Consider the following 6,259-nt stretch of genomic DNA (forward strand, 5'->3'; position numbering starts at 1 on the left):
ACCAGAAAATACCAGCTTTTATTTGATATCGCTGTCAAAACTCTTGCTTACATGACTCGTAGACAATACTGAATGAAGTTGCACTGTATATTTATTCAACAGTTTTACTTTCCAAAGGTGTTTTTATTTTTAATCTTTTGTTAAGAGATTGGGGGCTCATACTTCATAAGTTATAGTGTAACACTCCACTAGCTATATTTAATAATAAAGTCACTTTTATAAATTTTTTGAGAGGGAAGTGTTACTGAAACTTGACTTAAAACTATTTTTATTTATTATGAAGAAAGCACCAAGTATAAATAAATAAAGTCGCTTTAAGTTAAAATACTGAGATCATAAATAAGAGCGCATTAAAGTATATATTAAAATTTCTCAAAACCCGTGGCATAATAATCATAACTTAAAGTCTCTATATATGATTTAGGCCACAATCACGCCTCCCTATACTAAGTTTCGTCTTACAGCTCTATCGTCATAATTATCCTGACTTTGGATAGTTTAAAAATATAAAAACAAGCTAAAATGAGTCGATGACGCAGTAAGAAACCCATCATAACGTAAACATATCAAAAATAAGATTTTTTTTTTTCATAAAATATTTCATGCTAAGAACTTAAAATCATAAATGATCATACTGATACTTATGCTATGTGTAACTGATTTATCAAAAGTAACTAATTGATCTGACTCATCTGTCTGATTTAACTGGACAACACACTTAATTATGTGTGCAAGGTTCAGCACTAATGTTCCTTGCTGCAACAAATGAAGTCGACTGTGCAATATTTTAACGTACTACGGTGGACCACACTTGAGTCTATGGCTTGCATGCCCACCCTGAAACTGCATTGATACCATGCATATGAATGACCATCCGATTGACTATTATGAGCTTATCTTATACTTGATTTTATGAAAGTTTACGTGTCTTGTACAATGTGAGATGCATGAGATGCATAATATATATATATATATATATATATAACTATAATATACAAAATAAAACATAATGATTGCTATGCTTGAAAATATCATGACATGTGTGGTATGTAAACACTGGCTTCGAAAGAATTGGGTTTAATAATACAAAAATTATATGTGAGTCATTTTTGCATATTCTTTTGTGTACTCTATTAATGTGATTGATTGTGCATTAAAAAAATTTGATGCAGCCATTCATATTAGTAAAGTATGTAAAGAGTACATAAAAGTGACTGTAGGTAACATTACTCTTAATAATAACATATATAACTAGTTAACATATGCTAATCCTAATTTATGATTTAGCTGCTTACCTTATAGTGTTACTTTCTAAAATTTTCGGCATAAAAATTGATCACGGTGTTAGTTTGGGAGATTTATGGTTTTTTTTTTTTAAATAATACGCATAAGGGAGATATTTATAAAGAGATTTGGGAGAGGGTGATGACCCGTTCGAGTTAGACTCGGTCACGATAATTCAAGAAGAGAGTTTGAATTTAAAAATATGATTTAGTAATTCATTTAATATATGATTGACAATGACTGGGATTGCGTAAGGGACTTCAGTTAGTGATATTTTAAATTGAAGTAAAATTCTAAACTGATCTTCAAATTTTAAAGAGAAATTCTATTTGCAATCTCTAAGTAGAGACTGTATGTGCAGACCCTTTATTAAATAAGAACAAACATCATTTTATGAGGGATATTTTTATAATTTTAAAAAATTTTAAAGATAAAAATGCCTAAGCCTGCATTGCAATCCCCATTTGAGGACTGTATGTAACATTGCTCAATTCTAAAACAATAAATGTAATTTAACTTGGTTATTGAGACTAATTAAAACTCCTAATTAATCTCAATAATTTATTGCCAATGGGCTTATTCAATATGGCCCACTAAAGATAATTTAGGCACAATAAAAATTATTAATATCTCGACTTTAGAATTAATGGACCGGGTCATTACGTATAGAGAGATTGAGGGATAGAATTTATGGAAATACTATCTTTCAAATTTATGAACAATCAATGTGTAATACTTTTATTATGTTCCCATTATAATAGTTACACAAAATCTGTACAAGTTGAAGTCCAGCTCAAAGCTTGGGCCGTGGGGTTGTATCCAAATTGTTTCTAATTTCCTCCTTGAATTGGAAACAAAATTATAGGAATCTAGATCTCTTGGGATTATGGTGTTAACATTATATAATTGTATTCTTGAATAAACCTTCCCAATAATCCGGGTTAGGAATTCATGCATATATTCGTCTTTGGGGGCTGATTAATACATATAATGATAATTATGATAATTAATCATTTTTCATTTTTTTAATAAGGTATTCTTTGTTACTCCTGTAAATGTAAAACATATATTATAATCACATGAATCTCATACGCTGGACCTAGCAAAAGAGAGAGGCCATTTTGGATGCTTCGGTTTTGAGTTAGTAGCTAGCTAGCGGCAGAAGCAAACTTTGTTTGCCAACACCTTTTTTCTCTCTAGCCTTTTCTTTCCAGCGTGCTCATTGCCCCACCCAGAAAAGCTTTTTGTTGACCGAGAGGAGAAGGGTTGGCGCTTTGGCACCGCCCACCTCCCTTCCTCGCCGGCCATGACCTTTATTTCCAGTTATTGTTGTTGTTGTTTTTGTTTTTTGTTTTTTTGTTTTTTTTGTTTTTTTGGTTTTTTGTTTTTGTTTTTTTTTTCCCGTTAGCTTTGTTCACCTTTGCCGATCTGTTGCTTTCCGTCGACCTAGGGCGGACACGCGCCCTTCTCCAGCTTCTCCAGGTGCCGATCGTTTATTTGGCGGAAGAAATTCGCCCATCCGTGTGGCGTGTTTGCCTTACACGTTGCCTTTGCTATGCATGATCCTCACCCGCTGCCGTGCCTAGGAGTGCTCTCTGCCACCACGTAGGCAGTTTCAGGATTTGCAGCCTCGGATCTTTTAGATCCGATTGTTCTCTTCACTCTAGCCGTGGCACGTGGCCTGCACACGCCGCTACCGCTAGTTACGTCCTCTCGCCGGCTATTCATCATTGTTTTGGTTGCTACATTATGTTTCCGATTTTTCTAACCAAGAATCGAGTGAAAGTGGATGTGATAGTTCCTTCCAATCAGTCAAGACCAACACGTTGCAGCACACTCTTTTGTACTGTGTCTTCTAGTTGCAGTTTTATAGTCTATTTATCAGACTATTTAAAAACCGTCACCAAGCGGTCTCCTCTTGTGGGAATTGGGTAGGAGCCAATCTTTTAGCTCCAATCACCCTTTTTGTTCTTTTGTTTGTGTGCTGTAATATGTGTTGGCTTTTGGAAGTTTGTAGGGGACTCCCACCCTACTGAACTTTTATCTTGTATATGCTAGTTTATCTATAAATGCATTATTTATCGAGAAAAAAAGAAGAAGCTAAGCTAGCAACTCTGCAATGCAATTATGGCCATCCCAAAGGATTGCGTGCCTGTGGATTGGGTAATTGTTTTGTAACATGTAATGCAAAAGTGTTGAACACGTCTTGTCCTTTATTTCAAAGGAATAATATATATGTTAAAAGTGGTGGAACCAACAAGTGTGTTGAGGGGAGGCCAACTTATATATTATATGACATATTTACGTAAAAAGTAATGTTAAATACAAGGTGTGTAAACTTTACGCACTTTTTTTTTTTAAAAAATAGAATCCACAATTAAAAAATAATTTTTTATTATTTCTCTTATATTTAATTTTAATTTTAATTTTAAAAAATCTACATCCTTAAAAATAGATAATATATAGAAATTAAACAAAATTTTAGAACTATAAAAAAAATGGAAGGAGACATTTCTAGCCATATTGAGATTTAAAAAAAAAAATTAGAGAGCATATAAAAATTATAATTTTTTTTAAGAGGTCGTTTTCTATATTTATAGAATTATGCATAAAATCTAAGGTTATTATATAATTTCAAAAAGTTTTGAGAGGGCCATGAATCCCCTTGGTACAACCTGGTTCTGCCACTACATATTGACATTTGACATTAGTTTTGCAAAAAAATCCTTATAATTTGTAATCAGTTCTGGTTGCAGTTTTGTTAGTAAATAATTTATGAATAATAATAAACAGTAGTCAAATTACTTCACGTACCAAACACGGTTCAGTCTATTCTGTGTCATTAGTACATGTTTTTTCTTAGAACATTGGTGCATGTTTTAGGAACACAAAAGGACAACAAAAGAGAGAGATCCAGATCATCAATATTATTTGTTACAACCTTGTTTAAAAAGGCAATGCAAATTTGTCCAAAACTAAAAGATTCTAGTAATTTTGGAGGGAAGTAATGGGACCTAAAACCCAGCTATAAAATTACTTGCACAAAGTAGTTGGAGGCCATAAACCTGCACTAAAATCTACAAATATAGAGCTGCATCCACTCGGCACCAGCTGGCACTTTTAAGTATCCATCTGTCTTCTCGAGAGGGCGAGGTGGACGCACATAAATGCCCCCAAAACAAGACACAGATCTCACAAAAATTATTCAAACAAAACAAAACATGCCACATATATTTATTAAACACCTCGCATCTTGTAGTTTAAAACTCCGTTTAGGTAGTATAAATATTTTATTTTATTTTATTTTATTATTAAATTTTTTTAAATCTTTATATAAAATATAATAAATAATTTAATTTTTTTAAATTTTAAAATAATAATAATATTAAAAAATAATATTATAATAATATTTTATTTAAATTTTAATTTTTATCTAAAATCATCTCATCTAACTATCTAAACCGCACCTTAAAATTTGAAACCTTACTTGCGCACAATTTCTTGGGAATCTCTTCAAATGAATAATCATGTGATTTGATGATGAAATTTGAGTATTCTTGCCATTAAAATAAAATTACTCCAATAGACCAAAATTTTGGGAAAACATTAAGGTTGCATAAACATCTCTGTCTATGTATCTATGGGATGATCCTATTCATAATGTGAGTAAACTATTCTTTGGTATTGCCGAAAGTACCCAAGATTCGCTCCCTAAAGCTACGCAGCCCGAAAGAGTATTGTAGTGGCTTTTACATTCTTACAAACACTTGCAATAAATTACAAATATGTATTGGATATGAGTTTTATTTAATTATTTATTTATGGCTTCACAAATAAACAAAGAAAAAAAAATCGTCGTTTTCTTTAAGTTAAAACCCGTAAAATGCGGTTTTGCAAAGGGGATTTTGCTCTTTCCGTTCAAAGCTTCGATTGCTGTACCGCCAAAGCCAAAAGCAAAGGGCTAAAAGGGAGATTTTTTAATTTTAATTTATCGGTAATTTAAAGTAACCTTTCTCAAAAGAAAAGAAATTCCGGATTTATAAATAATAAAACTACGTTGATGTTGCTGATGTGCTTCTCCTTTCTTATTAGAATTGTTAAAATATATTATTTATATATTTTTATATAGCTGAAATTGATTTGTCAAAAAAAAAAAAAAAATTATTTTTAAGAACAATATTTATATTTTCATTTGTAACCCTTCTCATTGTCTTTTTAAAATGCTCACGTCTGATTAAATCAGTTTGACACTTTTTTATTTTCACACATCATATATTATATTTATTTTATGTATTTTTTAATTTTTTAATAATAAATATATAATGTATAGATGATAAGTAGAATAAATCAATTAATTTAACAAGTATAAAATAAAATAATAAATAATAAAAATAAAAAATAATATTTAAATATATAAAATATGTGATGTGAAATGATGAATAAAATTAGTAATAAATCATTTCAAATTTTAAAGTTTTTAGAAGGTTTTCCCCAATCATATGCTCGTATGATTCATGGGGTTTGACATCCATGAGTTCACGCAGTATTCATAATAATAGAATAGGAAAAATAATAAATACACAATATTTTTTTTTTCAATATATTTCACAATGATGTTTTAAAATGAGGGGTATTATAATAAAATATCATATAAAAGTAACACTATTTGATAAAAAAACTCTTATTTTACTTCATGTATTGTGAAAAGTATTGTAAAGAGTGTTGTGTGTATTATTATTCATAAGAGAATATTACTTATGGTGGTGAGATTGATTCCCTCTACTAAAGATGACATTATTATAATTTTTTTAAATTTATAAATAAAATATAATAAATAATTTAACTTTTTAAAATTTTAATTTAACTTTTTTAAATACAATAATAATATTAAAAAATAATATTTTAAACTTTCATCTAAAATAATTTTTTTTATTTTTTATTTTTTATCTCATTATTCAAATCTACCATTAACAAA

The sequence above is a fragment of the Carya illinoinensis genome, chromosome 1 (genome assembly GCF_018687715.1).
Source record: "Carya illinoinensis cultivar Pawnee chromosome 1, C.illinoinensisPawnee_v1, whole genome shotgun sequence".
Lineage (NCBI taxonomy): Eukaryota > Viridiplantae > Streptophyta > Magnoliopsida > Fagales > Juglandaceae > Carya > Carya illinoinensis.